Source organism: Delphinapterus leucas, chromosome 19, assembly GCF_059928025.1.
Source record: "Delphinapterus leucas isolate spDelLeu-1000000601 "Yukka" chromosome 19, BTC_Dleu_Yukka2, whole genome shotgun sequence".
Classification (NCBI taxonomy): Eukaryota; Metazoa; Chordata; class Mammalia; order Artiodactyla; family Monodontidae; genus Delphinapterus; species Delphinapterus leucas.
Window position 1 is genome coordinate 28,662,314 of NC_143147.1, and position 20,541 is coordinate 28,682,854.

Below are 20,541 nucleotides of genomic sequence, written 5' to 3' on the forward strand. Positions count from 1 at the left end.
CGCCGTCCCCCCCCCGTCTACGGCCATACCACCCTGGACGCGCCCGATCTCGTCTGATCTCGGAAGCTAAGCAGGGTCGGGCCTGGTTAGTACTTGGATGGGAGACCGCCTGGGAATACCGGGTGCTGTAGGCTTTTTGCCTCCCGCTCCGCCTTCTCCTTTAACTCGCCCGCGGGCGGTGGCCGCCGGCTCCGCCCGCGCCGGGGCCCCGCTGCAGGCCCCGCCTCCTCAGGCCCCTCCCACCACGGCGCGCGCGCCGGAGGGGGCGCTCCCCGCCGGCCCGGCCCGCCAGGCGACCAGAAGGCGGCCCTGGAAGGCAGCCGCACCCCAGACGCCCCCGGGGTGCCTGGCCCGGACCCAGGCTCCGCCGCGGGCCCGGTTGCCGTCCCTTCGGCCAGCGAGCCCCTCGACCTGCACCTGGCCGCCCCCACCGGCGCCCCGCCCCGGGGCCGCCACCTGTGTGCCGGTGGGTATGTCCCTCACAGCTCCCTCCGGCAAAAGCCCCGCCCCCCGCCGTGTCGCCGCCGCGGCCGGGTGCGGGAGCGGGATCGAGGGCAGGGGCCGCTTCCCCGGGCCTGCCGGCCGCCAGGGGCGGGCTCCTGAGCTCGGCGGGTGGTGTGCGGGCAAGGGTGGCCTCGCCGGGGCTGAGGGGCCGTGGCGACACGATGGTGGCTCCCAGTGGCTTCGGGCCAGCTGCTGTCGGGCAGGAGGGCCGGCCCGGGCTGCGGCTGGGCGGCGCCTAGCGCCGCGTGGGCGGGCAGGGGCGATGCCCAAGGCACCGCGGGCCCCGGGCCCTGAAGCCTCCGGGGCCACGTCCCTGTGAGCGACGGGCCGGATCTTGGGCGGGGCGCCAAGCGCCGAAGGGTTCGCTGGGTCACGCCCGCCCTCGGCTGGGAGGGGGTGGCCAAACCCTCCGCCTCCGCCACCGCCCGGTACCCGAGACCTCCGTTCCCCCTGCCTGGGCGGGCGACGGGGTCCTGCCGGGGCGGGCTGACCGCCAGGCTGGCGGTGAGGCGCAAGCGCCAGCGAAAGTGGGCCTCAAGAGGCAGCCCGCCGTCCCCGCCCCTGTCTACGGCCATACCACCCTGGACGCGCCCGATCTCGTCTGATCTCGGAAGCTAAGCAGGGTCGGGCCTGGTTAGTACTTGGATGGGAGACCGCCTGGGAATACCGGGTGCTGTAGGCTTTTTGCCTCCCGCTCCGCCTTCTCCTTTAACTCGCCCGCGGGCGGTGGCCGCCGGCTCCGCCCGCGCCGGGGCCCCGCTGCAGGCCCCGCATCCTCAGGCCCCTCCCACCACGGCGCGCGCGCCGGAGGGGGCGCTCCCCGCCGGCCCGGCCCGCCAGGCGGCCAGAAGGCGGCCCTGGAAGGCAGCCGCACCCCAGACGCCCCCGGGGTGCCTGGCCCGGACCCAGGCTCCGCCGCGGGCCCGGTTGCCGTCCCTTCGGCCAGCGAGCCCCTCGACCTGCACCTGGCCGCCCCCACCGGCGCCCCGCCCCGGGGCCGCCACCTGTGTGCCGGTGGGTGTGTCCCTCCACAGCTCCCTCCGGCAAAAGCCCCGCCCCCCGCCGTGTCGCCGCCGCGGCCGGGTGCGGGAGCGGGATCGAGGGCAGGGGCCGCTTCCCCGGGCCTGCCGGCCGCCAGGGGCGGGCTCCTGAGCCCGGCGGGTGGTGTGCGGGCAAGGGTGGCCTCGCCGGGGCTGAGGGGCCGTGGCGACACGATGGTGGCTCCCAGTGGCTTCGGGCCAGCTGCTGTCGGGCAGGAGGGCCGGCCCGGGCTGCGGCTGGGCGGCGCCTAGCGCCGCGTGGGCGGGCAGGGGCGATGCCCAAGGGACCGCGGGCCCCGGGCCCTGAAGCCTCCGGGGCCACGTCCCTGTGAGCGACGGGCCGGATCTTGGGCGGGGCGCCAAGCGCCGAAGGGTTCGCTGGGTCACGCCCGCCCTCGGCTGGGAGGGGGTGGCCAAACCCTCCGCCTCCGCCACCGCCCGGTACCCGAGACCTCCGTTCCCCCTGCCTGGGCGGGCGACGGGTTCCTGCCGGGGCGGGCTGACCGCCAGGCTGGCGGTGAGGCGCAAGCGCCAGCGAAAGTGGGCCTCAAGAGGCAGCCCGCCGTCCCCGCCCCCGTCTACGGCCATACCACCCTGAACGCGCCCGATCTCGTCTGATCTCGGAAGCTAAGCAGGGTCGGGCCTGGTTAGTACTTGGATGGGAGACCGCCTGGGAATACCGGGTGCTGTAGGCTTTTTGCCTCCCGCTCCGCCTTCTCCTTTAACTCGCCCGCGGGCGGTGGCCGCCGGCTCCGCCCGCGCCGGGGCCCCGCTGCAGGCCCCGCCTCCTCAGGCCCCTCCCACCACGGCGCGCGCGCCGGAGGGGGCGCTCCCCGCCGGCCCGGCCCGCCAGGCGGCCAGAAGGCGGCCCTGGAAGGCAGCCGCACCCCAGACGACCCCGGGGTGCCTGGCCCGGACCCAGGCTCCGCCGCGGGCCCGGTTGCCGTCCCTTCGGCCAGCGAGCCCCTCGACCTGCACCTGGCCGCCCCCACCGGCGCCCCGCCCCGGGGCCGCCACCTGTGTGCCGGTGGGTGTGTCCCTCCACAGCTCCCTCCGGCAAAAGCCCCGCCCCCCGCCGTGTCGCCGCCGCGGCCGGGTGCGGGAGCGGGATCGAGGGCAGGGGCCGCTTCCCCGGGCCTGCCGGCCGCCAGGGGCGGGCTCCTGAGCTCGGCGGGTGGTGTGTGGGCAAGGGTGGCCTCGCCGGGGCTGAGGGGCCGTGGCGACACGATGGTGGCTCCCAGTGGCTTCGGGCCAGCTGCTGTCGGGCAGGAGGGCCGGCCCGGGCTGCGGCTGGGCGGCGCCTAGCGCCGCGTGGGCGGGCAGGGGCGATGCCCAAGGGACCGCGGGCCCCGGGCCCTGAAGCCTCCGGGGCCACGTCCCTGTGAGCGACGGGCCGGATCTTGGGCGGGGCGCCAAGCGCCGAAGGGTTCGCTGGGTCACGCCCGCCCTCGGCTGGGAGGGGGTGGCCAAACCCTCCGCCTCCGCCACCGCCCGGTACCCGAGACCTCCGTTCCCCCTGCCTGGGCGGGCGACGGGGTCCTGCCGGGGCGGGCTGACCGCCAGGCTGGCGATGAGGCGCAAGCGCCAGCGAAAGTGGGCCTCAAGAGGCAGCCCGCCGTCCCCGCCCCCGTCTACGGCCATACCACCCTGAACGCGCCCGATCTCGTCTGATCTCGGAAGCTAAGCAGGGTCGGGCCTGGTTAGTACTTGGATGGGAGACCGCCTGGGAATACCGGGTGCTGTAGGCTTTTTGCCTCCCGCTCCGCCTTCTCCTTTAACTCGCCCGCGGGCGGTGGCCGCCGGCTCCGCCCGCGCCGGGGCCCCGCTGCAGGCCCCGCCTCCTCAGGCCCCTCCCACCACGGCGCGCGCGCCGGAGGGGGCGCTCCCCGCCGGCCCGGCCCGCCAGGCGGCCAGAAGGCGGCCCTGGAAGGCAGCCGCACCCCAGACGACCCCGGGGTGCCTGGCCCGGACCCAGGCTCCGCCGCGGGCCCGGTTGCCGTCCCTTCGGCCAGCGAGCCCCTCGACCTGCACCTGGCCGCCCCCACCGGCGCCCCGCCCCGGGGCCGCCACCTGTGTGCCGGTGGGTGTGTCCCTCCACAGCTCCCTCCGGCAAAAGCCCCGCCCCCCGCCGTGTCGCCGCCGCGGCCGGGTGCGGGAGCGGGATCGAGGGCAGGGGCCGCTTCCCCGGGCCTGCCGGCCGCCAGGGGCGGGCTCCTGAGCCCGGCGGGTGGTGTGCGGGCAAGGGTGGCCTCGCCGGGGCTGAGGGGCCGTGGCGACACGATGGTGGCTCCCAGTGGCTTCGGGCCAGCTGCTGTCGGGCAGGAGGGCCGGCCCGGGCTGCGGCTGGGCGGCGCCTAGCGCCGCGTGGGCGGGCAGGGGCGATGCCCAAGGGACCGCGGGCCCCGGGCCCTGAAGCCTCCGGGGCCACGTCCCTGTGAGCGACGGGCCGGATCTTGGGCGGGGCGCCAAGCGCCGAAGGGTTCGCTGGGTCACGCCCGCCCTCGGCTGGGAGGGGGTGGCCAAACCCTCCGCCTCCGCCACCGCCCGGTACCCGAGACCTCCGTTCCCCCTGCCTGGGCGGGCGACGGGGTCCTGCCGGGGCGGGCTGACCGCCAGGCTGGCGGTGAGGCGCAAGCGCCAGCGAAAGTGGGCCTCAAGGGGCAGCCCGCCGTCCCCGTCCCGTCTACGGCCATACCACCCTGAACGCGCCCGATCTCGTCTGATCTCGGAAGCTAAGCAGGGTCGGGCCTGGTTAGTACTTGGGTGGGAGACCGCCTGGGAATACCGGGTGCTGTAGGCTTTTTGCCTCCCGCTCCGCCTTCTCCTTTAAATCGCCCGCGGGCGGTGGCCGCCGGCTCCGCCCACGCCGGGGCCCCGCTGCAGGCCCCGCCTCCTCAGGCCCCTCCCACCACGGCGCGCGCGCCGGAGGGGGCGCTCCCCGCCGGCCCGGCCCGCCAGGCGACCAGAAGGCGGCCCTGGAAGGCAGCCGCACCCCAGACGCCCCCGGGGTGCCTGGCCCGGACCCAGGCTCCGCCGCGGGCCCGGTTGCCGTCCCTTCGGCCAGCGAGCCCCTCGACCTGCACCTGGCCGCCCCCACCGGCGCCCCGCCCCGGGGCCGCCACCTGTGTGCCGGTGGGTGTGTCCCTCCACAGCCCCCTCCGGCAAAAGCCCCGCCCCCCGCCGTGTCGCCGCCGCGGCCGGGTGCGGGAGCGGGATCGAGGGCAGGGGCCGCTTCCCCGGGCCTGCCGGCCGCCAGGGGCGGGCTCCTGAGCCCGGCGGGTGGTGTGCGGGCAAGGGTGGCCTCGCCGGGGCTGAGGGGCCGTGGCGACACGATGGTGGCTCCCAGTGGCTTCGGGCCAGCTGCTGTTGGGCAGGAGGGCTGGCCCGGGCTGCGGCTGGGCGGCGCCTAGCGCCGCGTGGGCGGGCAGGGGCGATGCCCAAGGGACCGCGGGCCCCGGGCCCTGAAGCCTCCGGGGCCACGTCCCTGTGAGCGACGGGCCGGATCTTGGGCGGGGCGCCAAGCGCCGAAGGGTTCGCTGGGTCACGCCCGCCCTCGGCTGGGAGGGGGTGGCCAAACCCTCCGCCTCCGCCACCGCCCGGTACCCGAGACCTCCGTTCCCCCTGCCTGGGCGGGCGACGGGGTCCTGCCGGGGCGGGCTGACCGCCAGGCTGGCGGTGAGGCGCAAGCGCCAGCGAAAGTGGGCCTCAAGAGGCAGCCCGCCGTCCCCCCCCCGTCTACGGCCATACCACCCTGGACGCGCCCGATCTCGTCTGATCTCGGAAGCTAAGCAGGGTCGGGCCTGGTTAGTACTTGGATGGGAGACCGCCTGGGAATACCGGGTGCTGTAGGCTTTTTGCCTCCCGCTCCGCCTTCTCCTTTAACTCGCCCGCGGGCGGTGGCCGCCGGCTCCGCCCGCGCCGGGGCCCCGCTGCAGGCCCCGCCTCCTCAGGCCCCTCCCACCACGGCGCGCGCGCCGGAGGGGGCGCTCCCCGCCGGCCCGGCCCGCCAGGCGACCAGAAGGCGGCCCTGGAAGGCAGCCGCACCCCAGACGCCCCCGGGGTGCCTGGCCCGGACCCAGGCTCCGCCGCGGGCCCGGTTGCCGTCCCTTCGGCCAGCGAGCCCCTCGACCTGCACCTGGCCGCCCCCACCGGCGCCCCGCCCCGGGGCCGCCACCTGTGTGCCGGTGGGTATGTCCCTCACAGCTCCCTCCGGCAAAAGCCCCGCCCCCCGCCGTGTCGCCGCCGCGGCCGGGTGCGGGAGCGGGATCGAGGGCAGGGGCCGCTTCCCCGGGCCTGCCGGCCGCCAGGGGCGGGCTCCTGAGCTCGGCGGGTGGTGTGCGGGCAAGGGTGGCCTCGCCGGGGCTGAGGGGCCGTGGCGACACGATGGTGGCTCCCAGTGGCTTCGGGCCAGCTGCTGTCGGGCAGGAGGGCCGGCCCGGGCTGCGGCTGGGCGGCGCCTAGCGCCGCGTGGGCGGGCAGGGGCGATGCCCAAGGCACCGCGGGCCCCGGGCCCTGAAGCCTCCGGGGCCACGTCCCTGTGAGCGACGGGCCGGATCTTGGGCGGGGCGCCAAGCGCCGAAGGGTTCGCTGGGTCACGCCCGCCCTCGGCTGGGAGGGGGTGGCCAAACCCTCCGCCTCCGCCACCGCCCGGTACCCGAGACCTCCGTTCCCCCTGCCTGGGCGGGCGACGGGGTCCTGCCGGGGCGGGCTGACCGCCAGGCTGGCGGTGAGGCGCAAGCGCCAGCGAAAGTGGGCCTCAAGAGGCAGCCCGCCGTCCCCGCCCCTGTCTACGGCCATACCACCCTGGACGCGCCCGATCTCGTCTGATCTCGGAAGCTAAGCAGGGTCGGGCCTGGTTAGTACTTGGATGGGAGACCGCCTGGGAATACCGGGTGCTGTAGGCTTTTTGCCTCCCGCTCCGCCTTCTCCTTTAACTCGCCCGCGGGCGGTGGCCGCCGGCTCCGCCCGCGCCGGGGCCCCGCTGCAGGCCCCGCATCCTCAGGCCCCTCCCACCACGGCGCGCGCGCCGGAGGGGGCGCTCCCCGCCGGCCCGGCCCGCCAGGCGGCCAGAAGGCGGCCCTGGAAGGCAGCCGCACCCCAGACGCCCCCGGGGTGCCTGGCCCGGACCCAGGCTCCGCCGCGGGCCCGGTTGCCGTCCCTTCGGCCAGCGAGCCCCTCGACCTGCACCTGGCCGCCCCCACCGGCGCCCCGCCCCGGGGCCGCCACCTGTGTGCCGGTGGGTGTGTCCCTCCACAGCTCCCTCCGGCAAAAGCCCCGCCCCCCGCCGTGTCGCCGCCGCGGCCGGGTGCGGGAGCGGGATCGAGGGCAGGGGCCGCTTCCCCGGGCCTGCCGGCCGCCAGGGGCGGGCTCCTGAGCCCGGCGGGTGGTGTGCGGGCAAGGGTGGCCTCGCCGGGGCTGAGGGGCCGTGGCGACACGATGGTGGCTCCCAGTGGCTTCGGGCCAGCTGCTGTCGGGCAGGAGGGCCGGCCCGGGCTGCGGCTGGGCGGCGCCTAGCGCCGCGTGGGCGGGCAGGGGCGATGCCCAAGGGACCGCGGGCCCCGGGCCCTGAAGCCTCCGGGGCCACGTCCCTGTGAGCGACGGGCCGGATCTTGGGCGGGGCGCCAAGCGCCGAAGGGTTCGCTGGGTCACGCCCGCCCTCGGCTGGGAGGGGGTGGCCAAACCCTCCGCCTCCGCCACCGCCCGGTACCCGAGACCTCCGTTCCCCCTGCCTGGGCGGGCGACGGGTTCCTGCCGGGGCGGGCTGACCGCCAGGCTGGCGGTGAGGCGCAAGCGCCAGCGAAAGTGGGCCTCAAGAGGCAGCCCGCCGTCCCCGCCCCCGTCTACGGCCATACCACCCTGAACGCGCCCGATCTCGTCTGATCTCGGAAGCTAAGCAGGGTCGGGCCTGGTTAGTACTTGGATGGGAGACCGCCTGGGAATACCGGGTGCTGTAGGCTTTTGGCCTCCCGCTCCGCCTTCTCCTTTAACTCGCCCGCGGGCGGTGGCCGCCGGCTCCGCCCGCGCCGGGGCCCCGCTGCAGGCCCCGCCTCCTCAGGCCCCTCCCACCACGGCGCGCGCGCCGGAGGGGGCGCTCCCCGCCGGCCCGGCCCGCCAGGCGGCCAGAAGGCGGCCCTGGAAGGCAGCCGCACCCCAGACGACCCCGGGGTGCCTGGCCCGGACCCAGGCTCCGCCGCGGGCCCGGTTGCCGTCCCTTCGGCCAGCGAGCCCCTCGACCTGCACCTGGCCGCCCCCACCGGCGCCCCGCCCCGGGGCCGCCACCTGTGTGCCGGTGGGTGTGTCCCTCCACAGCTCCCTCCGGCAAAAGCCCCGCCCCCCGCCGTGTCGCCGCCGCGGCCGGGTGCGGGAGCGGGATCGAGGGCAGGGGCCGCTTCCCCGGGCCTGCCGGCCGCCAGGGGCGGGCTCCTGAGCCCGGCGGGTGGTGTGCGGGCAAGGGTGGCCTCGCCGGGGCTGAGGGGCCGTGGCGACACGATGGTGGCTCCCAGTGGCTTCGGGCCAGCTGCTGTCGGGCAGGAGGGCCGGCCCGGGCTGCGGCTGGGCGGCGCCTAGCGCCGCGTGGGCGGGCAGGGGCGATGCCCAAGGGACCGCGGGCCCCGGGCCCTGAAGCCTCCGGGGCCACGTCCCTGTGAGCGACGGGCCGGATCTTGGGCGGGGCGCCAAGCGCCGAAGGGTTCGCTGGGTCACGCCCGCCCTCGGCTGGGAGGGGGTGGCCAAACCCTCCGCCTCCGCCACCGCCCGGTACCCGAGACCTCCGTTCCCCCTGCCTGGGCGGGCGACGGGGTCCTGCCGGGGCGGGCTGACCGCCAGGCTGGCGGTGAGGCGCAAGCGCCAGCGAAAGTGGGCCTCAAGGGGCAGCCCGCCGTCCCCGTCCCGTCTACGGCCATACCACCCTGAACGCGCCCGATCTCGTCTGATCTCGGAAGCTAAGCAGGGTCGGGCCTGGTTAGTACTTGGGTGGGAGACCGCCTGGGAATACCGGGTGCTGTAGGCTTTTTGCCTCCCGCTCCGCCTTCTCCTTTAAATCGCCCGCGGGCGGTGGCCGCCGGCTCCGCCCACGCCGGGGCCCCGCTGCAGGCCCCGCCTCCTCAGGCCCCTCCCACCACGGCGCGCGCGCCGGAGGGGGCGCTCCCCGCCGGCCCGGCCCGCCAGGCGACCAGAAGGCGGCCCTGGAAGGCAGCCGCACCCCAGACGCCCCCGGGGTGCCTGGCCCGGACCCAGGCTCCGCCGCGAGCCCGGTTGCCGTCCCTTCGGCCAGCGAGCCCCTCGACCTGCACCTGGCCGCCCCCACCGGCGCCCCGCCCCGGGGCCGCCACCTGTGTGCCGGTGGGTGTGTCCCTCCACAGCTCCCTCCGGCAAAAGCCCCGCCCCCCGCCGTGTCGCCGCCGCGGCCGGGTGCGGGAGCGGGATCGAGGGCAGGGGCCGCTTCCCCGGGCCTGCCGGCCGCCAGGGGCGGGCTCCTGAGCTCGGCGGGTGGTGTGCGGGCAAGGGTGGCCTCGCCGGGGCTGAGGGGCCGTGGCGACACGATGGTGGCTCCCAGTGGCTTCGGGCCAGCTGCTGTCGGGCAGGAGGGCCGGCCCGGGCTGCGGCTGGGCGGCGCCTAGCGCCGCGTGGGCGGGCAGGGGCGATGCCCAAGGCACCGCGGGCCCCGGGCCCTGAAGCCTCCGGGGCCACGTCCCTGTGAGCGACGGGCCGGATCTTGGGCGGGGCGCCAAGCGCCGAAGGGTTCGCTGGGTCACGCCCGCCCTCGGCTGGGAGGGGGTGGCCAAACCCTCCGCCTCCGCCACCGCCCGGTACCCGAGACCTCCGTTCCCCCTGCCTGGGCGGGCGACGGGGTCCTGCCGGGGCGGGCTGACCGCCAGGCTGGCGGTGAGGCGCAAGCGCCAGCGAAAGTGGGCCTCAAGAGGCAGCCCGCCGTCCCCGCCCCCGTCTACGGCCATACCACCCTGGACGCGCCCGATCTCGTCTGATCTCGGAAGCTAAGCAGGGTCGGGCCTGGTTAGTACTTGGATGGGAGACCGCCTGGGAATACCGGGTGCTGTAGGCTTTTTGCCTCCCGCTCCGCCTTCTCCTTTAACTCGCCCGCGGGCGGTGGCCGCCGGCTCCGCCCGCGCCGGGGCCCCGCGGCAGGCCCCGCCTCCTCAGGCCCCTCCCACCACGGCGCGCGCGCCGGAGGGGGCGCTCCCCGCCGGCCCGGCCCGCCAGGCGACCAGAAGGCGGCCCTGGAAGGCAGCCGCACCCCAGACGCCCCCGGGGTGCCTGGCCCGGACCCAGGCTCCGCCGCGGGCCCGGTTGCCGTCCCTTCGGCCAGCGAGCCCCTCGACCTGCACCTGGCCGCCCCCACCGGCGCCCCGCCCCGGGGCCGCCACCTGTGTGCCGGTGGGTGTGTCCCTCCACAGCTCCCTCCGGCAAAAGCCCCGCCCCCCGCCGTGTCGCCGCCGCGGCCGGGTGCGGGAGCGGGATCGAGGGCAGGGGCCGCTTCCCCGGGCCTGCCGGCCGCCAGGGGCGGGCTCCTGAGCCCGGCGGGTGGTGTGCGGGCAAGGGTGGCCTCGCCGGGGCTGAGGGGCCGTGGCGACACGATGGTGGCTCCCAGTGGCTTCGGGCCAGCTGCTGTCGGGCAGGAGGGCCGGCCCGGGCTGCGGCTGGGCGGCGCCTAGCGCCGCGTGGGCGGGCAGGGGCGATGCCCAAGGGACCGCGGGCCCCGGGCCCTGAAGCCTCCGGGGCCACGTCCCTGTGAGCGACGGGCCGGATCTTGGGCGGGGCGCCAAGCGCGGAAGGGTTCGCTGGGTCACGCCCGCCCTCGGCTGGGAGGGGGTGGCCAAACCCTCCGCCTCCGCCACCGCCCGGTACCCGAGACCTCCGTTCCCCCTGCCTGGGCGGGCGACGGGGTCCTGCCGGGGCGGGCTGACCGCCAGGCTGGCGGTGAGGCGCAAGCGCCAGCGAAAGTGGGCCTCAAGAGGCAGCCCGCCGTCTCCCCCCCTGTCTACGGCCATACCACCCTGGACGCGCCCGATCTCGTCTGATCTCGGAAGCTAAGCAGGGTCGGGCCTGGTTAGTACTTGGATGGGAGACCGCCTGGGAATACCGGGTGCTGTAGGCTTTTTGCCTCCCGCTCCGCCTTCTCCTTTAACTCGCCCGCGGGCGGTGGCCGCCGGCTCCGCCCGCGCCGGGGCCCCGCTGCAGGCCCCGCCTCCTCAGGCCCCTCCCACCACGGCGCGTGCGCCGGAGGGGGCGCTCCCCGCCGGCCCGGCCCGCCAGGCGACCAGAAGGCGGCCCTGGAAGGCAGCCGCACCCCAGACGCCCCCGGGGTGCCTGGCCCGGACCCAGGCTCCGCCGCGGGCCCGGTTGCCGTCCCTTCGGCCAGTGAGCCCCTCGACCTGCACCTGGCCGCCCCCACCGGCGCCCCGCCCCGGGGCCGCCACCTGTGTGCCGGTGGGTGTGTCCCTCACAGCTCCCTCCGGCAAAAGCCCCGCCCCCGCCGTGTCGCCGCCGCGGCCGGGTGCGGGAGCGGGATCGAGGGCAGGGGCCGCTTCCCCGGGCCTGCCGGCCGCCAGGGGCGGGCTCCTGAGCTCGGCGGGTGGTGTGCGGGCAAGGGTGGCCTCGCCGGGGCTGAGGGGCCGTGGCGACACGATGGTGGCTCCCAGTGGCTTCGGGCCAGCTGCTGTCGGGCAGGAGGGCCGGCCCGGGCTGCGGCTGGGCGGCGCCTAGCGCCGCGTGGGCGGGCAGGGGCGATGCCCAAGGCACCGCGGGCCCCGGGCCCTGAAGCCTCCGGGGCCACGTCCCTGTGAGCGACGGGCCGGATCTAGGGGGGGGCGCCAAGCGCCGAAGGGTTCGCTGGGTCACGCCCGCCCTCGGCTGGGAGGGGGTGGCCAAACCCTCCGCCTCCGCCACCGCCCGGTACCCGAGACCTCCGTTCCCCCTGCCTGGGCGGGCGACGGGGTCCTGCCGGGGCGGGCTGACCGCCAGGCTGGCGGTGAGGCGCTAGCGCCAGCGAAAGTGGGCCTCAAGAGGCAGCCCGCCGTCCCCGCCCCCGTCTACGGCCAACCACCCTGAACGCGCCCGATCTCGTCTGATCTCGGAAGCTAAGCAATGTCGGGCCTGGTTAGTACTTGGATGGGAGACCGCCTGGGAATACCGGGTGCTGTAGGCTTTTTGCCTCCCGCTCCGCCTTCTCCTTTCACTCGCCCGCGGGTGGTGGCCGCCGGCTCCGCCCGCGCCGGGGCCCCGCTGCAGGCCCCGCCTCCTCAGGCCCCTCCCACCACGGCGCGCGCGCCGGAGGGGGCGCTCCCCGCCGGCCCGGCCCGCCAGGCGGCCAGAAGGCGGCCCTGGAAGGCAGCCGCACCCCAGACGCCCCCGGGGTGCCTGGCCCGGACCCACGCTCCGCCGCGGGCCCGGTTGCCGTCCCTTCGGCCAGCGAGCCCCTCGACCTGCACCTGGCCGCCCCCACCGGCGCCCCGCCCCGGGGCCGCCACCTGTGTGCCGGTGGGTGTGTCCCTCCACAGCTCCCTCCGGGAAAAGCCCCGCCGCCCGCCGTGTCGCCGCCGCGCCCGGGTGCGGGAGCGGGATCGAGGGCCGGGGCCGCTTCCCCGGGCCTGCCGGCCGCCAGGGGCGGGCTACTGAGCCCGGCGGGTGGTGTGCGGGCAAGGGTGGCCTCGCCGGGGCTGAGGGGCCGTGGCGACACGATGGTGGCTCCCAGTGGCTTCGGGCCAGCTGCTGTCGGGCAGGAGGGCCGGCCCGGGCTGCGGCTGGGCGGCGCCTAGCGCCGCGTGGGCGGGCAGGGGCGATGCCCAAGGGACCGCGGGCCCCGGGCCCTGAAGCCTCCGGGGCCACGTCCCTGTGAGCGACGGGCGGGATCTTGGGCGGGGCGCCAAGCGCCGAAGGGTTCGCTGGGTCACGCCCGCCCTCGGCTGGGAGGGGGTGGCCAAACCCTCCGCCTCCGCCACCGCCCGGGACCCGAGACCTCCGTTCCCCCTGCCTGGGCGGGCGACGGGGTCCTGCCGGGGCGGGCTGACCGCCAGGCTGGCGGTGAGGCGCAAGCGCCAGCGAAAGTGGGCCTCAAGAGGCAGCCCGCCGTCCCCGCCCCCGTCTACGGCCATACCACCCTGAACGCGCCCGATCTCGTCTGATCTCGGAAGCTTAAGCAGGGTCGGGTCTGGTTAGTACTTGGATGGGAGACCGCCTGGGAATACCGGGTGCTGTAGGGTTTTTGCCTCCCGCTCCGCCTTCTCCTTTAACTCGCCCGCGGGTGGTGGCCGCCGGCTCCGCCCGCGCCGGGGCCCCGCTGCAGGCCCCGCCTCCTCAGGCCCCTCCCACCACGGCGCGCGCGCCGGAGGGGGCGCTCCCCGCCGGCCCGGCCCGCCAGGCGGCCAGAAGGCGGCCCTGGAAGGCAGCCGCACCCCAGATGCCCCCGGGGTGCCTGGCCCGGACCCAGGCTCCGCCGCGGGCCCGGTTGCCGTCCCTTCGGCCAGCGAGCCCCTCGACCTGCACCTGGCCGCCCCCACCGGCGCCCCGCCCCGGGGCCGCCACCTGTGTGCCGGTGGGTGTGTCCCTCCACAGCTCCCTCCGGGAAAAGCCCCGCCGCTCGCCGTGTCGCCGCCGCGGCCGGGTGCGGGATCGGGATCGAGGGCCGGGGCCGCTTCCCTGGGCCTGCCGGCCGCCAGGGGCGGGCTACTGAGCCCGGCGGGTGGTGTGCGGGCAAGGGTGGCCTCGCCGGGGCTGAGGGGCCGTGGCGACACGATGGTGGCTCCCAGTGGCTTCGGGCCAGCTGCTGTCGGGCAGGAGGGCCGGCCCGGGCTGCGGCTGGGCGGCGCCTAGCGCCGCGTGGGCGGGCAGGGGCGATGCCCAAGGGACCGCGGGCCCCGGGCCCTGAAGCCTCCGGGGCCACGTCCCTGTGAGCGACGGGCGGGATCTTGGGCGGGGCACCAAGCGCCGAAGGGTTCGCTGGGTCACGCCCGCCCTCGGCTGGGGGGGGGTGGCCAAACCCTCCGCCTCCGCCACCGCCCGGTACCCGAGACCTCCGTTCCCCCTGCCTGGGCGGGCGACGGGGTCCTGCCGGGGAGGGCTGACCGCCAGGCTGGCGGTGAGGCGCAAGCGCCAGCGAAAGTGGGCCTCAAGAGGCAGCCCGCCGTCCCCGCCCCCGTCTACGGCCATACCACCCTGAACGCGCCCGATCTCGTCTGATCTCGGAAGCTTAAGCAGGGTCGGGCCTGGTTAGTACTTGGATGGGAGACCGCCTGGGAATACCGGGTGCTGTAGGCTTTTTGCCTCCCGCTCCGCCTTCTCCTTTACTCACCCGCGGGCGGTGGCCGCCGGCTCCGCCCGCGCCGGGGCCCCGCTGCAGGCCCCTCCTCCTCAGGCCCCTCCCACCACGGCGCACGCGCCGGAGGGGGCGCTCCCCGCCGGCCCGGCCCGCCAGGCGGCCAGAAGGCGGCCCTGGAAGGCAGCCGCACCACAGACGCCCCCAGGGTGCCTGGCCCGGACCCAGGCTCCGCCGCGGGCCCGGTTGCCGTCCCTTCGGCCAGCGAGCCCCTCGACCTGCACCTGGCCGCCCCCACCGGCGCCCCGCCCCGGGGCCGCCACCTGTGTGCCGGTGGGTGTGTCCCTCCACAGCTCCCTCCGGCAAAAGCCCCGCCCCCCGCCGTGTCGCCGCCGCGGCCGGGTGCGGGAGCGGGATCGAGGGCAGGGGCCGCTTCCCCGGGCCTGCCGGCCGCCAGGGGCGGGCTCCTGAGCTCGGCGGGTGGTGTGCGGGCAAGGGTGGCCTCGCCGGGGTTGAGGGGCCGTGGCGACACGATGGTGGCTCCCAGTGGTTTCGGGCCAGCTGCTGTCGGGCAGGAGGGCCGGCCCGGGCTGCGGCTGGCGGCGCCTAGCGCCGCGTGGGTGGGCAGGGGCGATGCCCAAGGGACCGCGGGCCCCGGGCCCTGAAGCCTCCGGGGCCACGTCCCTGTGAGCGACGGGCCGGATCTTGGGCGGGGCGCCAAGCGCCGAAAGGTTCGCTGGGTCACGCCCGCCCTCGGCTGGGAGGGGGTGGCCAAACCCTCCGCCTCCGCCACCGCCCGGTACCCGAGACCTCCGTTCCCCCTGCCTGGGCGGGCGACGGGATCCTGCCGGGGCGGGCTGACCGCCAGGCTGGCGGTGAGGCGCAAGCGCCAGCGAAAGTGGGCCTCAAGAGGCAGCCCGCCGTCCCCGTCCCGTCTACGGCCATACCACCCTGAACGCGCCCGATCTCGTCTGATCTCGGAAGCTAAGCAGGGTCGGGCCTGGTTAGTACTTGGATGGGAGACCGCCTGGGAATACCGGGTGCTGTAGGCTTTTTGCCTCCCGCTCCGCCTTCTCCTTTAACTCGCCCGCGGGCGGGGGCCGCCGGCTCCGCCCGCGCCGGGGCCCCGCTGCAGGCCCCGCCTCCTCAGGCCCCTCCCACCACGGCGCGCGCGCCGGAGGGGGCGCTCCCCGCCGGCCCGGCCCGCCAGGGGGCCAGAAGTCGGCCCTGGAAGGCAGCCGCACCCCAGACGCCCCCGGGGTGCCTGGCCCGGACCCAGGCTCCGCCGCGGGCCCGGTTGCCGTGCCTTCGGCCAGCGAGCCCGTCGACCTGCACCTGGCCGCCCCCACCGGCGCCCCGCCCCGGGGCCGCCACATGTGTTCCGGTGGGTGTGTCCCTCCACAGCTCCCTCCGGCAAAATCCCCGCCCCCGCCGTGTCGCCGCCGCGGCCGTGCGCGGGAGCGGGATCGAGGGCAGGGGCCGCTTCCCCGGGCCTGCCGGCCGCCAGGGGCGGGCTCCTGAGCTCGGCGGGTGGTGTGCGGGCAAGGGTGGCCTCGCCGGGGCTGAGGGGCCGTGGCGACACGATGGTGGCTCCCAGTGGCTTCGGGCCAGCTGCTGTCGGGCAGGAGGGCCGGCCCGGGATGCGGCCGGGCGGCGCCTAGCGCCGCGTGGTCTGGCAGGGGCGATGCCCAAGGGACCGCGGGCCCCGGGCCCTGAAGCCTCCGGGGCCACGTCCCTGTGAGCGACGGGCCGGATCTTGGGCGGGGCGCCAAGCGCCGAAGGGTTCGCTGGGTCACGCCCGCCCTCGGCTGGGAGGGGGTGGCCAAACCCTCCGCCTCCGCCACCGCCCGGTACCCGAGACCTCCGTTCCCCCTGCCTGGGCGGGCGACGGGGTCCTGCCGGGGCGGGCTGACCGCCAGGCTGGCGGTGAGGCGCAAGCACCAGCGAAAGTGGGCCTCAAGAGGCAGCCCGCCGTCCCCGCCCCCGTCTACGGCCATACCACCCTGAACGCGCCCGATCTCGTCTGATCTCGGAAGCTTAAGCAGGGTCGGGCCTGGTTAGTACTTGGATGGGAGACCGCCTGGGAATACCGGGTGCTGTAGGCTTTTTGCCTCCCGCTCCGCCTTCTCCTTTACTCGCCCGCGGGCGGTGGCCGCCGGCTCCGCCCGCGCCGGGGCCCCGCTGCAGGCCCCTCCTCCTCAGGCCCCTCCCACCACGGCGCACGCGCCGGAGGGGGCGCTCCCCGCCGGCCCGGCCCGCCAGGCGGCCAGAAGGCGGCCCTGGAAGGCAGCCGCACCCCAGACGCCCCCAGGGTGCCTGGCCCGGACCCAGGCTCCGCCGCGGGCCCGGTTGCCGTCACTTCGGCCAGCGAGACCCTCGACCTGCACCTGGCCGCCCCCTCCGGCGCCCCGCCCCGGGGCCGCCACCTGTGTGCCGGTGGGTGTGTCCCTCCACAGCTCCCTCCGGCAAAAGCCCCGCCCCCCGCCGTGTCGCCGCCGCGGCCAGGTGCGGGCGCGGGATCGAGGGCAGGGGCCGATTCCCCGGGCCTGCCGGCCGCCAGGGGCGGGCTCCTGAGCTCGTCGGGTGGTGTGCGGGCAAGGGTGGCCTCGCCGGGGCTGAGGGGCCGTGGCGACACGATGGTGGCTCCCAGTGGCTTCGGGCAAGCTGCTGTCGGGCAGGAGGGCCGGCCCGGGCTGCGGCTGGGCGGCGCCTAGCGCCGCGTGGGCGGGCAGGGGCGATGCCCAAGGCACCGCGGGCCCCGGGCCCTGAAGCCTCCGGGGCCACGTCCCTGTGAGCGACGGGCCGGATCTTGGGCGGGGCGCCAAGCGCCGAAGGGTTCGCTGGGTCACGCCCGCCCTCGGCTGGGAGGGGGTGGCCAAACCCTCCGCCTCCGCCACCGCCCGGTACCCGAGACCTCCGTTCCCCCTGCCTGGGCGGGCGACGGGGTCCTGCCGGGGCGGGCTGACCGCCAGGCTGGCGGTGAGGCGCAAGCGCCAGCGAAAGTGGGCCTCAAGAGGCAGCCCGCCGTCCCCGCCCCCGTCTACGGCCATACCACCCTGAACGCGCCCGATCTCGTCTGATCTCGGAAGCTTAAGCAGGGTCGGGTCTGGTTAGTACTTGGATGGGAGACCGCCTGGGAATACCGGGTGCTGTAGGCATTTTGCCTCCCGCTCCGCCTTCTCCTTTAACTCGCCCGCGGGTGGTGGCCGCCGGCTCCGCCCGCGCCGGGGCCCCTCTGCAGGCCCCGCCTCCTCAGGCCCCTCCCACCACGGCGCGCGCGCCGGAGGGGGCGCTCCCCGCCGGCCCGGCCCGCCAGGCGGCCAGAAGGCGGCCCTGGAAGGCAGCCGCACCCCAGACGCCCCCGGGGTGCCTGGCCCGGACCCAGGCTCCGCCGCGGGCCCGGTTGCCGTCCCTTCGGCCAGCGAGCCCCTCGACCTGCAACTGGCCGCCCCCACCGGCGCCCCGCCCCGGGGCCGCCACCTGTGTGCCGTTGGGTGTGTCCCTCCACAGCTCCCTCCGGCAAAAGCCCCGCCCCCGCCGTGTCGCCGCCGCGGCCGGGTGCGGGAGCGGGATCGAGGGCAGGGGCCGCTTCCCCGGGCCTGCCGGCCGCCAGGGGCGGGCTCCTGAGCTCGGCGGGTGGTGTGCGGGCAAGGGTGGCCTCGCCGGGGCTGAGGGGCCGTGGCGACACGATGGTGGCTCCCAGTGGCTTCGGGCCAGCTGCTGTCGGGCAGGAGGGCCGGCCCGGGCTGCGGCCGGGCGGCGCCTAGCGCCGCGTGGGCGGTCAGGGGCGATGCCCAAGGGACCGCGGGCCCCGGGCCCTGAAGCCTACGGGGCCACGTCCCTGTGAGCGACGGGCCGGATCTTGGGCGGGGCGCCAAGCGCCGAAGGGTTCGCTGGGTCACGCCCGCCCTCGGCTGGGAGGGGGTGGCCAAATCCTCCGCCTCCGCCACCGCCCGGTACCCGAGACCTCCGTTCCCCCTGCCTGGGCGGGCGACGGGGTCCTGCCGGGGCGGGCTGACCGCCAGGCTGGCGGTGAGGCGCAAGCGCCAGCGAAAGTGGGCCTCAAGAGGCAGCCCGCCGTCCCCGTCCCGTCTACGGCCATACCACCCTGAACGCGCCCGATCTCGTCTGATCTCGGAAGCTAAGCAGGGTCGGGCCTGGTTAGTACTTGGATGGGAGACCGCCTGGGAATACGGGGTGCTGTAGGCTTTTTGCCTCCCGCTCCGCCTTCTCCTTTAACTCGCCCGCGGGCGGTGGCCGCCGGCTCCGCCCGCGCCGGGGCCCCGCTGCAGGCCCCGCCTCCTCAGGCCCCTCCTACCACGGCGCGCGCGCCGGAGGGGGCGCTCCCCGCCGGCCTGGCCCGCCAGGGGGCCAGAAGGCGGCCCTGGAAGGCAGCCGCACCCCAGACGCCCCCGGGGTGCCTGGCCCGGACCCAGGCTCCGCCGCGGGCCCGGGTGCCGTGCCTTCGGCCAGCGAGCCCGTCGACCTGCACCTGGCCGCCCCCTCCGGCGCCCCGCCCCGGGGCCGCCACCTGTGTGCCGGTGGGTGTGTCCCTCCACAGCTCCCTCCGGCAAAAGCCCCGCCCCCGCCGTGTCGCCGCCGCGGCCGGGTGCGGGAGCGGGATCGAGGGCAGGGGCCGCTTCCCCGGGCCTGCCGGCCGCCAGGGGCGGGCTCCTGAGCTCGGCGGGTGGTGTGCGGGCAAGGGTGGCCTCGCCGGGGCTGTGGGGCCGTGGCGACACGATGGTGGCTCCCAGTGGCTTCGGGCCAGCTGCTGTCGGGCAGGAGGGCCGGCCCGGGATGCGGCCGGGCGGCGCCTAGCGCCGCGTGGTCGGGCAGGGGCGATGCCCAAGGGACCGCGGGTCCCGGGCCCTGAAGCCTCCGGGGCCACGTCCCTGTGAGCGACGGGCCGGATCTTGGGCGGGGCGCCAAGCGCCGAAGGGTTCGCTGGGTCACGCCCGCCCTCGGCTGGGAGGGGGTGGCCAAACCCTCCGCCTCCGCCACCGCCCGGTACCCGAGACCTCCGTTCCCCCTGCCTGGGCGGGCGACGGGGTCCTGCCGGGGCGGGCTGACCGCCAGGCTGGCGGTGAGGCGCAAGCGCCAGCGAAAGTGGGCCTCAAGAGGCAGCCCGCCGTCCCCGTCCCGTCTACGGCCATACCACCCTGAACGCGCCCGATCTCGTCTGATCTCGGAAGCTAAGCAGGGTCGGGCCTGGTTAGTACTTGGATGGGAGACCGCCTGTGAATACCGGGTGCTGTAGGCTTTTTGCCTCCCGCTCCGCCTTCTCCTTGAACTCGCCCGCGGGCGCTGGCCGCCGGCTCCGCCCGCGCCGGGGCTCCGCTGCAGGCCCCGCCTCCTCAGGGCCCTCGCACCACGGCGCGCGCGCCAGAGGGGGCGCTCCCCGCCGGCCCGGCCCGCCAGGCGGCCAGAAGGCGGCCCTGGAAGGCAGCCGCACCCCAGACGCCCCCGGGGTGCCTGGCCCGGACCCAGGCTCCGCCGCGGGCCCGGTTGCCGTCCCTTCGGCCAGCGAGCCCCTCGACCTGCACCTGGCCGCCCCCACCGGCGCCCCGCCCCGGGGCCGCCACCTGTGTGCCGGTGGGTGTGTCCCTCCACAGCTCCCTCCGGCAAAAGCCCCGCCCCCCGCCGTGTCGCCGCCGCGGCCGGGTGCGGGAGCGGGATCGAGGGCAGGGGCCGCTTCCCCGGGCCTGCCGGCCGCCAGGGGCGGGTTCCTGAGCTCGGCGGGTGGTGTGCGGGCAAGGGTGGCCTCGCCGGGGCTGAGGGGCCGTGGCGACACGATGGTGGCTCCCAGTGGCTTCGGGCCAGCTGCTGTCGGGCAGGAGGGCCGGCCCGGGCTGCGGCCGGGCGGCGCCTAGCGCCGCGTGGGCGGGCAGGGGCGATGCCCAAGGGACCGCGGGCCCCGGGCCCTGAAGCCTCCGGGGCCACGTCCCTGTGAGCGACGGGCGGGATCTTGGCGGGGCGCCAAGCGCCGAAGTGTTCGCTGGGTCACGCCCGCCCTCGGCTGGGAGGGGGTGGCCAAACCCTCCGCCTCCGCCACCGCCCGGTACCCGAGACCTCCGTTCCCCCTGCCTGGGCGGGCGACGGGGTCCTGCCGGGGCGGGCTGACCGCCAGGCTGGCGGTGAGGCGCAAGCGCCAGCGAAAGTGGGCCTCAAGAGGCAGCCCGCCGTCCCCGCCCCCGTGTACGGCCATACCACCCTGAACGCGCCCGATCTCGTCTGATCTCAGAAGCTAAGCAGGGTCGGGCCTGGTTAGTACTTGGATGGGAGACCGCCTGGGAATACCGGGTGCTGTAGGCTTTTTGCCTCCCGCTCCGCCTTCTCCTTTAACTCGCCCGCGGGCGGTGGCCGCCGGCTCCGCCCGCGCCGGGGCCCCGCTGCAAGCCCCGCCTCCTCAGGCCCCTCCCACCACGGCGCGCGCGCCGGAGGGGGCGCTCCCCGCCGTCCCGGCCCGCCAGGCGGCCAGAAGGCGGCCCTGGAAGGCAGCCGCACCCCAGACGCCCCCGGGGTGCCTGGCCCGGACCCAGGCTCCGCCGCGGGCCCGGTTGCCGTGCCTTCGGCCAGCGAGCCCCTCGACCTGCACCTGGCCGCCCCCACCGGCGCCCCGCCCCGGGGCCGCCACCTGTGTGCCGGTGGGTGTGTCCCTCCACAGCTCCCTCCGGCAAAAGCCCCGCCCCCCGCCGTGTCGCCGCCGCGGCCGGGTGCGGGAGCGGG

The 20,541-nt window shown here is 77.2% G+C and overlaps 18 non-coding genes and 2 pseudogenes across 18 annotated transcripts; all 20 read left to right on the top strand.

The window, feature by feature from the left end:
* The first annotated feature begins 15 nt into the window (after positions 1-15).
* LOC149745334 (5S ribosomal RNA) lies at positions 16-134 on the top strand. Its single transcript, XR_016389762.1, has one exon. It is a non-coding gene; the product is annotated as a 5S ribosomal RNA (ribosomal RNA).
* A 933-nt stretch (positions 135-1,067) lies between these two features.
* LOC149745335 (5S ribosomal RNA) lies at positions 1,068-1,186 on the top strand. The gene has a single exon (XR_016389773.1). It is a non-coding gene; the product is annotated as a 5S ribosomal RNA (ribosomal RNA).
* Positions 1,187-2,120: 934 nt separating this feature from the next.
* On the top strand, positions 2,121-2,239 carry LOC149745336 (5S ribosomal RNA). Its single transcript, XR_016390682.1, has one exon. It is a non-coding gene; the product is annotated as a 5S ribosomal RNA (ribosomal RNA).
* A 934-nt stretch (positions 2,240-3,173) lies between these two features.
* On the top strand, positions 3,174-3,292 carry LOC149745337 (5S ribosomal RNA). Its single transcript, XR_016390684.1, has one exon. It is a non-coding gene; the product is annotated as a 5S ribosomal RNA (ribosomal RNA).
* Positions 3,293-4,225: 933 nt separating this feature from the next.
* Positions 4,226-4,344, top strand: LOC149745338 (5S ribosomal RNA). Its single transcript, XR_016390705.1, has one exon. It is a non-coding gene; the product is annotated as a 5S ribosomal RNA (ribosomal RNA).
* Positions 4,345-5,277: 933 nt separating this feature from the next.
* Positions 5,278-5,396, top strand: LOC149745339 (5S ribosomal RNA). Its single transcript, XR_016389784.1, has one exon. It is a non-coding gene; the product is annotated as a 5S ribosomal RNA (ribosomal RNA).
* A 933-nt stretch (positions 5,397-6,329) lies between these two features.
* Positions 6,330-6,448, top strand: LOC149745340 (5S ribosomal RNA). The gene has a single exon (XR_016389795.1). It is a non-coding gene; the product is annotated as a 5S ribosomal RNA (ribosomal RNA).
* A 934-nt stretch (positions 6,449-7,382) lies between these two features.
* Positions 7,383-7,501, top strand: LOC149745341 (5S ribosomal RNA). The gene has a single exon (XR_016390685.1). It is a non-coding gene; the product is annotated as a 5S ribosomal RNA (ribosomal RNA).
* A 933-nt stretch (positions 7,502-8,434) lies between these two features.
* Positions 8,435-8,553, top strand: LOC149745342 (5S ribosomal RNA). The gene has a single exon (XR_016390716.1). It is a non-coding gene; the product is annotated as a 5S ribosomal RNA (ribosomal RNA).
* Positions 8,554-9,487: 934 nt separating this feature from the next.
* Positions 9,488-9,606, top strand: LOC149745343 (5S ribosomal RNA). Its single transcript, XR_016389806.1, has one exon. It is a non-coding gene; the product is annotated as a 5S ribosomal RNA (ribosomal RNA).
* Positions 9,607-10,540: 934 nt separating this feature from the next.
* On the top strand, positions 10,541-10,659 carry LOC149745344 (5S ribosomal RNA). Its single transcript, XR_016389817.1, has one exon. It is a non-coding gene; the product is annotated as a 5S ribosomal RNA (ribosomal RNA).
* A 932-nt stretch (positions 10,660-11,591) lies between these two features.
* LOC149745345 (5S ribosomal RNA) lies at positions 11,592-11,709 on the top strand (annotated as a pseudogene).
* Positions 11,710-12,643: 934 nt separating this feature from the next.
* On the top strand, positions 12,644-12,763 carry LOC149745346 (5S ribosomal RNA; annotated as a pseudogene).
* A 934-nt stretch (positions 12,764-13,697) lies between these two features.
* On the top strand, positions 13,698-13,817 carry LOC149745347 (5S ribosomal RNA). Its single transcript, XR_016390300.1, has one exon. It is a non-coding gene; the product is annotated as a 5S ribosomal RNA (ribosomal RNA).
* Positions 13,818-14,748: 931 nt separating this feature from the next.
* Positions 14,749-14,867, top strand: LOC149745348 (5S ribosomal RNA). Its single transcript, XR_016390686.1, has one exon. It is a non-coding gene; the product is annotated as a 5S ribosomal RNA (ribosomal RNA).
* Positions 14,868-15,800: 933 nt separating this feature from the next.
* Positions 15,801-15,920, top strand: LOC149745349 (5S ribosomal RNA). The gene has a single exon (XR_016390301.1). It is a non-coding gene; the product is annotated as a 5S ribosomal RNA (ribosomal RNA).
* A 933-nt stretch (positions 15,921-16,853) lies between these two features.
* LOC149745350 (5S ribosomal RNA) lies at positions 16,854-16,973 on the top strand. The gene has a single exon (XR_016390400.1). It is a non-coding gene; the product is annotated as a 5S ribosomal RNA (ribosomal RNA).
* Positions 16,974-17,905: 932 nt separating this feature from the next.
* On the top strand, positions 17,906-18,024 carry LOC149745351 (5S ribosomal RNA). Its single transcript, XR_016390112.1, has one exon. It is a non-coding gene; the product is annotated as a 5S ribosomal RNA (ribosomal RNA).
* Positions 18,025-18,956: 932 nt separating this feature from the next.
* On the top strand, positions 18,957-19,075 carry LOC149745352 (5S ribosomal RNA). The gene has a single exon (XR_016389697.1). It is a non-coding gene; the product is annotated as a 5S ribosomal RNA (ribosomal RNA).
* A 933-nt stretch (positions 19,076-20,008) lies between these two features.
* Positions 20,009-20,127, top strand: LOC149745353 (5S ribosomal RNA). Its single transcript, XR_016390369.1, has one exon. It is a non-coding gene; the product is annotated as a 5S ribosomal RNA (ribosomal RNA).
* Positions 20,128-20,541: the final 414 nt, after the last annotated feature.